Consider the following 10,738-nt stretch of genomic DNA (forward strand, 5'->3'; position numbering starts at 1 on the left):
GATACCTTAAAAATTCCAATATACCTGGTTTCCATCCCAGACCAATAATTCCAGTAGAAAGCTAAGATTAAGAACTACTAGGAGGTAAGTTGTTGCCTGAACTAAAAAAATATCTCTTTTACAGAGCTTAAAACTCTACTGCAACGCAACCTGGATTAATGACTGTTCTGTTCTCAAATGTAAATATGCCCATAAAGATTAAATCAACCAAATGCTTTGATTCAAATTAGTTTAGTAAGAGTATTTTCTTCCTAACATCTAGCTAAAGTCAGGCTCAGGAAGAAATTGAGAGTTTAAATAGGGTTAGGGAAAAAGATAACTCATTTTGGAATATATCATGACATACTTTGGGAGAGGTTAGGTCTGAATGGGCTGTAGAAACGGAAACAATGAGCAATCAGAAATCATCATGAGAATACCACAAATGCGAATATGGAAGAGAAGGAAGCAGAGATTAGCAGAGGAAAGGAGCAGAGGACTGAATCAAAGACAAATTGCAACTACCTTAAAATTTTCTCTAGGTCAAAGTGTACAAACTTCCAGGTTTAAGATGAGTGAGTTCTGGGGATCCCGTGTGGAGCATGGTGATTATAAATTAACAATTCTGTGTTATATACCTTGAAGTTCTAAGACAGTGGATCCTAAATGTTCTCAACAGAAAAAAAAAATGGTAATTATGTGACAGGATGGCACCGTTGGCTAAGGCTGTGGAATAATCATTTTGCAATATGTAAGTATATCATCTATGTTGCAATATGTAAGTATATCATCTATGTGTGTGCTTTTTTTAATTTTAAGATTTATTTATTTATTTGAGAGAGAGAGCCAGAGAGTGCTGGGAGGGGCAGAGCAAGAGGGAGAGAGAAACTTTAGCAGACCCTTTTCATGAGCCCAGAGCCTGACACTGGGCTTAATCTTATGACCCCGAGATCATGACCTGAGCAGAAACCAAGAGTCAGATGCTTAACCGACTATGACACCCAGGCGCCCTTGTGGGTTTTTTTTTTCTTTTAAAGATTTCATTTTTAAACAATCTCTACACCCAATGTAGGGCTTGAACTCACAAGGGAATCAAGGGTCACACACTCTGCTGACTGAGCCAGTCACACACCCCAATATGTAAGTACATCAAATCAATATGTTGCATTCCTTAAAGTTAAATGATCTTGTATGTTAATCATATAACAATAAAGCTGGAAAAAATTGTATAAAAATTTCCCTTAATCCAATCCATAATGTAATCATTCTTAATAATACTAAAATCTGTCAGGTTGAGTAGAAAAGACTAGTTATGCAGAGCATCATAGCAGGATCTTTATATATTATTTCATTACTTGAATATTTTATGCACTTATTATTTATATAACAAATGTTTTTTTTCAATCCTCACAACTTCATGAAGTAGGTATCATTATCTCTACAGATAAGAACACTGGGTTTGAAGGAAGCAGGATCAATTTCATTGGCTTCGTCACTATGAAAAGACAATTAGTTAAAAGGTGATTATATTTTAATGTATCTATTTGGTATCCTTATCTCTGTCTAGATAGATAGATAGATATAGGTACAGCTATATCCCAGATGCCCTGGAATAATTATGCCTTATATAAATGGCCTCTACCCTCTGCGATCTGCTCGTCTGTTATTTTCTTTTTCTTTTCTTTTTTTTTTTTTTTAAGATTTTAAAATTTATTTGACAGACAGAGATCACAAGCAGGCAGAGAGGCAGGCAGAGAGAGGTGGGGAGGCAGGCTCCCCGCCGAGCAGAGAGCCCGATGCAGGGTCTGATCCCAGGACCCTGAGATCATGACCTGAGCTGAAGGCAGAGGTTTTAACCCACTGAGCCACCCAGGCGCCCCTGTTATTTTCTTTTAAAAAAAATACTTTTAAATATTTTCTAGTATAATTATGTTCATTTCAAGGTGAAAATGTGACAAATAAATCATCCTTGACTCATCTTCTTGAATCACACATATACATACCCATAGGCACTTCCCTTTTGAATGATAAATGGTTATCTTGAAATCTAAAAAAAAAAAAAATTACTAAGCATAAACAACAGTCTGTCACAATAATACCAAATATCACACCTGGACTGATTTTCTAACCTCACAAAAGATGAAAAGCATAGGCTGTTGTTTTTTATGCAGTAAGCTAAGGGAGAGATTTTACTTGCATATTTTGAAACATTAGCAAACCAAAGCCAGCTAATGAGAGAGTATGAGCTTCCTTTTGCCAAAGTAGAAAGGAATGTCATTTCCACCAATACTTAACAAGTGACCTTACAGGAAGTTTCCTACAAAATGGGGCTGGCAGTAGTTTAAGCTACATTTTCTTCCTGAAACAGAATCTTCATGAGTCTCCTGAGAAGGAATGGTTTGCTCTGAACCAAGCAGCATCTGGACAAACAGACCTCAGAGGGTCACCTAGAGAAGAATGTCCAGTTGTTTAAGATGTTTTCCTGGAATACCTGGTTCTGGCTCATTCGGTTAAGCATTTGCCTTCGGCTCAGGTCATGATCCTGCGATCAAGTCCCACATCAGACTCCTTGCTCAGTGCAGAGCCTGCTTCTCCCTCTGCCCCTCTCCGCACTCGCAGTCTCTCTCTCTCTCTCTTTCTCTGACAAATAAATAAATGAAATCTTAAAAAATAATAATAATAATAGGTTTTCCTGACACTTCCTTGTAGTGTCTTGTAGTTTACATGAGATGAATCAATTAACTCCAGTCCAAAGAACACTTATTAACTATACTGGATCAACACTTGCACTCAACCTCCTAGGGGATCCAAAGATCCAAGGGTCTTTGATCTAAATCACTCTTGTCTCTTGCCTGGATTATCACAAACATACAAACAAAGCCAAACCCACTCCAGAAAAAGAAAAAAGGGGGAGGGGCCTTACCACATCTACTCTTGTGTTTCCAGTCTATTCTTCGTATTGCAGCTAAAGTGCTGTTTAAAAAACACAATTCTGACCTCCTCATTGATGTGGAGGACAAAAGAAAAATAAATAAATAAGTGTCCTTACAACTCACAGCCCATGACTGTTAGGTCCGTTATTAAACGAAAGGAGACTGAGACAAAGTGAGTTATTTAAAGCTTTATTTTATGATAAGTATTAGAAATCAGATTGATGGGCCAGGGGAACGAGACTGAAACAAAGTTAAAGTTATGCAAATTTCTATTCTATGCCAAGCCTTAGAAGTCAGACTAACCAGGGGCACCTGGGTGGCTCAGTGGGTTAAAGCCGCTGCCTTCAGCTCAGGTCATGATCCCAGGGTCCTGGGATGGAGCCCCGCATCGGGCTCTCTGCTTAGCAGGGAGCCTGCTTCCCTTCCTCTCTCTGCCTGCCTCTCTGCCTACTTGTGATCTCTCTCTGTCAAATAAATAAATAAAATCTTTAAAAAAAGAAAGAAAGAAAGAAAGAAGTCAGACTAACCAGCCAGGGCCATCTCTGAAGAGAACGACCACCCCCCAGCTTATAGGCTTAAGAATCGACTGACAGATGGGTCAGGGCTGCCTGCATCGGGCCCTGCATTGGGCTCTCTGCTCTCTGCTCAGCAGGGAGCCTGCTTCCCCCTCTCTCTGCCTGCTTCTCTGCCTACTTGTGATGTCTGTCTGTCTCTGTCTGTCAAATAAACAAAAATAAAATCTTAAACAAAAATAAAAATTCCTTTGGAAACTTCTTTTAATTTGGGGGGTCTGGGTGGCTCAGTCAGTTAAATGTCTCCCTTTGGCTCAGGTCATGATCTGAGGGTCCTGGGATCAAGTCCAGCATTGGGCTCCTTGTTCAATGGGGAGCCTGCTTCTCCCTCTGCCTCCCGCTCCCCCTGCTTGTGCTTGCTTACTCTCTCTCTCCCTCTGTGTCTCGCTCTTGCTCTCTGATAAATAAATAAATAAAATCTTAAAAAAAAAAGAAAGTTCTTTTATCTCTGCCTCCCCTTTCCCCCAAGATATATGTTAGCAATCATCCTCCAAGCATATGGCCCATTGATACACATCTGAAGGGTCTCCTGACTAAGGTCTTACTTCACAGTAGTGAAGGACATTTTCCTGACAACAGCTAACCCCTCAAGGTCCTGGAAACCTTGCTTCCAAAATTCCTTAGAGACTTACACTATCCCCAACCCCCTCCCTATTGGAAAGTATATCATTAGCCACTCCTCATAACCCCAGTGCAGCTCTTTCTGCCCAGGGTTCCTATACCTGTACTTTAATAAAACCACAGTTTTGTACTGGAGATGTCTCAAAAAGTCCTTATTGACTGTTCATTCCTGAACCCCAGTTTCACATCACTCACCCCCCTTATGAATACCTCCAATGACTTCCTACTGCCCTCAGGATAAAATCATAACTTCTTAGTACTGGATCACCCAGCCTCTGCCTGTTGCTACAGCTTCTCATTGTGCTACATGCTCCCTCATTCTTTACATCCCCACAACCCTGACTGTTTTCAGTACTTAGAACATTATTATTTTTGAAGTCCTAGATTTCTTACTGTTTCCAGCCTCTTCTTCAATTCCCCTCCCACTTTTACCCAGCTACTTCCCACGATACATTAGAATTCAATTTAAATGTTATTTCCAGGAAGCATTTTCTAACTCCCCAGACTAAATTATGTCCCCATAGTGTACACTCCTGTAGAAACCTGCATTATTCCATTATAAGATTCAACACGTTTATAATTATTTGTTAATGTCTGGCTTTCCTGATTGACTAGAGGCTTCATGAGGGCATTTTAAACAGTGGCTAGCCCTGATCATTATTGAATGAATAAAATTAATATAAAATTTGATACTGCCCTCAGGAGCCCAGAGTCTAAGAAAACGGATGTTCACATAAATCACTCTTAATTTTAATACAAGATAAAGTAAGTGTAGTAGTACCATGCCATGCTTTCACAACAATGAAAGTAATGGGAAAATAAGAGAGGAAACATTAACTCCCAGTGATAAGATATGAAATACCAGAGGCACCTTGGTGGCTCAGTAGTTGGGCTTCTGCCTTCGGCTCAGGTCATGATCCCAGGGTCCTGGGATCGAGCCCTGCAGCCAGCTTCCTGCTTCTCCCTCTCCCACTCCCCCTGCTTGTATTCCCCCTATTGCTTTGTGTCTCTCTCTCAAATATATAAACAAAATCTTAAAAAAAAAAAAAAAAAAAAAAAAGACATGATAATAGCCCTACCTGAACCGGGCTGTGAAGAATGGAAAGAACTCCAACAGGAAGAATGATAGGAAAGGATTCCACAAGGAGGGAGTAGCATAAGCAAAGGTGTGAAAAAGAGAGGCTCCAGGTAGGTTTGGGCAAAAGCAAGTCCTCAAATGTGATAGAGGGATAGAATGTTCTTGGAAGGGTGCGATGCAAGATAAAGCTAGAAAGGTAGGCTGGCATTATCTAACTGAAGATCAGACTGGCTGGAGAGTTTGTATGTTATTCTCCAGGCTGCAGGATCAGATCTGGCTTAAAAGGGGAAATTTTGACTGAGTCTGGGTGGCTCAGTCATTAAGCATCTGACTTTGGCTCAGGTCGTGATCCCAGGGTCTCGGGATGGATACTACATGGGCCTCCCTGCTCAGTGGGAAGCCTGCTTCCTCCTCTCCAGCTCCCCCTGTTTGTGTTCCCTCTCTCACTATCTCTCTCTCTATTAAATAAATAAATAAATTCTTTAAAGTCTTAAAAAAAAAACAAAAAGGAAAATTTTACATTATATGGAATTAAATAAAAGGAGAGAAGATGGATTGAGAACACTTAGGGACTGTTTAGATGAGAAGATCTATCTACAGGTAGCAGGCTCTCCATACTCTGAACAGGTAAACATTTAAAACACATAAGCCTTAAAGAAACCTCTGTCCTACAACACACAAGCATTTCCAGAGGAGTGTAGATAATCCTATGAATATTATAGATGCTGGTTCCAGGGGGTGGAAGAAAAGGATCCAGCCAGCTAAATTTATACAAAGAGGTGTAAGTTCCAAAGTTTGGGTGTTTTTTTAAAAATTTCTTTTCAGCTTTTCTGAAGAATAATTGCCAAATAAAATTGTAAGATATTTAAAGTGTACATCGTTATGATTTGATATACAAATATATGGTCAAAGAATTCCCCTATCTAGTTAGTCAACAAAGCCATTCCCTCATATACTTATCTTCGTTGGTTGGTTTTTTTAGTTCTCTCAGCTCATTTCAATTCCACAATACAACATTATCAACTATAGTCACCACATTATATTTCAGATCCTCAGACTTTATTCACCTTACAACTGAACCCTTTTCTCAATCTCTCCCTGTTTCCTCCCCCCGTACCACAGCCCCTGGCAACCACTTTTCTCCTCTCTGTTTTTATGAGTTTGACTGTTTTAGATTCTACATCTAAGTGATTCTAGGAAGTATTTGCAACAGATTTTTATCAGGGCTAAATAACACTATCATCAATAGTAGCACTGTTACTGGAGCAAAACGGCCCAATTCTATAAAGAAAAGAAGGTGATCGGGCTTTTGAGAACAAAAATAATAGTAGATGGTCAAATAATTAAAAAACTCTTCCTCTATTTCAGGAAAACAAATTGTCATACACAGTTGGTATAACCACAGGCTACCTAAAAAATCGGTTTGCCAGTTAGTTTCATATAAGCAAAAGACAGTTGATAGGGTTTCCATTTGCTATAGCACAATGCCTTAATCACAATCTTGCATCATTCATGAATCCAGAACACAAGCTCTCATGACTTTGAAATTTCCTGCATCTATTCGGAGGGATTTGGCTTTTTTTTTTTTTTCCTACTTTCAGGTACATCGTTTGGTATGTGACAGGCATTTCTTTTACATACATCTCAGTCATGAAATGCAAACACAGTTTCATATACTTGTGGGTGTTTTCCTTTCTTAGGTCCTGTATAGAATATTTACAAGAAACTATGAAATGGAAGCATTTCCTCTAAGGATGAATATTTGTTCCATTTATAGCAAATGTATATTCCAATGTCTGTGTTTTCTGCAGAAAAAACAGCATTTACTTCAATTCAGAATCATAATATAATCATGATTAATTTTAAATGGCAATTAAACAATACATCTATTTCGAGTAATATGTAGATTTAAAGCACCAGTAATATGAACAGTATGACTGAAGTCATGTGCACAAAAGCATAGGCATTGACAGCTATGATAAGTCTGCTGTTTGGCTAAGAACAATTTTATAACACTTCACCCTGATTTCAGAGACATCCTGATTTCAGAGATATTAAAATGTGGGGAAAACGAAGTCAATAAAATATGGTGAGTCCTGCCTCTTCAACTAGATTATGTGTCCTCCTAAGTTGGAATCTGCATCCAAGTAGATGTTTCCTGAAAATAATATCAACCTGAATCCAACTGATCTAAATAAGAAAGTTTCTTGGCTCACAAAACTGGAAAGGCATAATGATGCAGGAGAAGCTCTCAGGGTTGGTTAAGCCTGAAGAAAAAAATCTGATCAAAAACTTAGGTTTTCAAAAGTTGTCAAAAGACAACTGACAAAGAACTTAGCAAACTCAACACCCAAAGATCAAATAATCCAATCAAGAAATGGGCAGAGGACATGAACAGACATTTCTGCAAAGAAGACATCCAGATGGCCAACAGACACATGAAAAACTGCTCCATATCACTCGGCATCAGGGAAATACAAATCAAAACCACAATGAGATATCACCTCACACCAGTCAGAATGGCTAAAATCAACAAGTCAGGAAATGACAGATGCTGGCGAGGATGCGGAGAAAGGGGAACCCTCATACACTGTTGGTGGGAATGCAAGCTGGTGCAGCCACTCTGGAAAACAGCATGGAGGTTCCTCAAAATGTTGAAAATAGAACTGCCCTATGACCCAGCAATTGCACTATTGGGTATTTACCCTAAGGATACAAACGTAGTGATCCAAAGGGGCACATGCACCCGAATGTTTATAGCAGCAATGTCCACAATAGCCAAACTATGGAAAGAACCTAGATGTCCATCAACAGATGAATGGATCAAGAAGATGTGGTATATATACACAATGGAATACTATGCAGCCATCAAAAGACATGAAATCTTGCCATTTGCGACAACATGGATGGAACTAGAGTGTATCATGCTTAGCGAAATAAGTCAAGCAGAGAAAGACAACTATCATATGATCTCCCTGATATGAGGAAGTGGTGATGCAATATGGGGGCTTAAGTGGGTAGGAGAAGAATAAATGAAACAAGATGGGATTGGGAGGGAGACAAACCATAAGTGACTCTTGATCTCACAAAACAAACTGAGGGTTGCTGGGGGGAGGGGGTTTGGGAGAAGGGGGTGGGATTATGGACATTGGGGAGGGTATGTGCTTTGGTGAGTGCTGTGAAGTGTGTAAACCTGGTGATTCACAGACCTGTACCCCTGGGGATAAAAATATATGTTTATAAAAAATAAAAAATTAATTAAAAAAAAAAAAAAAGACAACTGACAGAATGGGAGAAGATATTTGCAAATGACATATCAGATAAAGGGCTAGTATCCAAAATCTATAAAGAACTTATCAAACTCAACACCCAAAGAACAAATAATCCAATCAAGAAATGGGCAGAGGACATGAACAGACTTTCCTGCAAAGAAGACATCCAGATGACCAACAGACTCATGAAAAAGTGCTCCACATCACTCAGCATCAGGGAAATACAAATCAAAACCACAATGAGATATCACCTCACACGAGTCAGAATGGCTAAAATTAACAAGTCAGGGAATGACAGATGCTGGCGAGGATGCAGAGAAAGGGGAACCCTCCTACATTGTTGGTGGGAATGCAAGCTGGTGCAACCACTCTGGAAAACAGCATGGAGGTTCCTCAAAAAGTTGAAAATAGAGCTACCCTACGACCCAGCAATCGCACTGCTGGGTATTTACCCTAGATACAAATGTAGTGATCTGAAGGGGCACGTGCACCCGAATGTTTATAGCAGCAATGTCCACAATAGCCAAACTATGGAAAGACCCTAGATGTCCATCAACAGATGAATGGATAAAGAAGAGGTGGTATATATATATACAATGGAATACTACGCAGTCATCAAAAGAAATGAAATCTTGCCATTTGCAACGACGTGGATGGAACTAGAGGGTATTATGCTGAGCAAAACAAGTCAACTGGAGAAAGACAATTACCATATGATCTCCCTGATATGAGGAAGTTGAGAGGCAATGTGGGGGCGTTGGGGGATAGGAAAGGAATAAATGAAACAAGATGGGATCAGGAGGGAGACAAACCATAAGAGACTCTTAATCTCACAAAACAAACTGAGGGTTGCCGGGGGAAGGGGAGTAGGGAGAGGGTGGTTGGGTTATGGACATTGGGGAAGGTATGTGCTATGGTGAGAACTGTGAAGTGTAAACCTGACGATTCACAGACCTATAGCTCTGGGGCTAATAACACATTTTAATAAAAAAAATATAAAAATTAAAAAAATTTTTTTTAACTCAGGGTTTTTTTCCATCTGTCTGCTTTGCTCTCCTAACATAAGCCTCATTCTGAAGCTACCCTACCCTCTTCCTCAGTGATCTTAATTAAGATGGGTGTCAGTAGCTATTGACTACCTTCTACCTCTTAACACCCAGCCAGATCAATGAACTTCCTTTTCTAGAAGCTTCCAACAGAGCTTTCCTATGACTTGTCAGTTTGCTAGTTCACATGTCTCTTCTTAAGCTAATTACATGATAAAGGGTTGTGATTATCCTGATTGGTTGAGATCCATCAAGTGTCCAGAACTATGAAACTGGATCTGTTTTTCCTGAGGCGTGTGAAAGGGTATCTTAAAGGCACAAGAATGCAAGCTCCGCATAGGCAGGGACTTTGTCTTTTTCCTGTTTCCCTGATTCCTAGTACAGTACCTGCCCCAAAGACAACTATTATTTATTTCAGGGGGGAAGAGGTGGGAGAGAGAGAGAGAATCTTAAACAGCCCCCATGCCCAGGGTGGAGCCTGACACAGGACTTGATCTCATGACCCTGGAATCATGACCTGAGCTGAAATCGAGAGTCAGACACTTAACCAACTGAGCCACTCAGGCATCCCTAGATAATTATTTTTAAAATAATGAAATAACTGAATGAGAAGAATGCCATTAAGAAGACATGATGAAAATAGATAGTGAATTATGGAGTATGAATATTGTATTGTTTTTTCCACCAAGAAAATTCTTTCAGAACTTTAAATGAGAGCTTTTTGGAAAATGTACAATTAAACATTTCATGATAATGGTTTCCCTATAGAAAATTGATATCTTCAAGGTGCACATTTGGGAAAATTCCAAATCTTGATTTTTATTAAAAAATGTATAATTCAGTTTTACATATGATTTATAAGAGGAGCTTAGAATTAAATTAGCAAAGTGCCATGTACAGAGAAGGCATTTCAGTGACTGATTATTGAATGTAATTACATTAAGGAAATATAATTACATTTTCTTGTATGAAAATCACATTATATAAATTACATTGTCTCGTATACATTAATTGTACAAATCATGAAGTAGGAGTTCAAGAGACAAGCAGCTGATTTGTGAAAAAACGCTGGCAGGCTGAACTGCCATGTAGGAGGGTGTTCTTATTCAGATGCCTTTGGTTACTTAGTATCTTCAACCTTATTCAAATAATGCCCCCGAATCCCTGGAAAGATTACTATGTGAGTGGCATCTTATACTTAGGCAATTAATAGCAAACAGAGGGAAGTGGTATTGCA

Source organism: Mustela erminea, chromosome 5 (genome assembly GCF_009829155.1).
Source record: "Mustela erminea isolate mMusErm1 chromosome 5, mMusErm1.Pri, whole genome shotgun sequence".
NCBI lineage: Eukaryota > Metazoa > Chordata > Mammalia > Carnivora > Mustelidae > Mustela > Mustela erminea.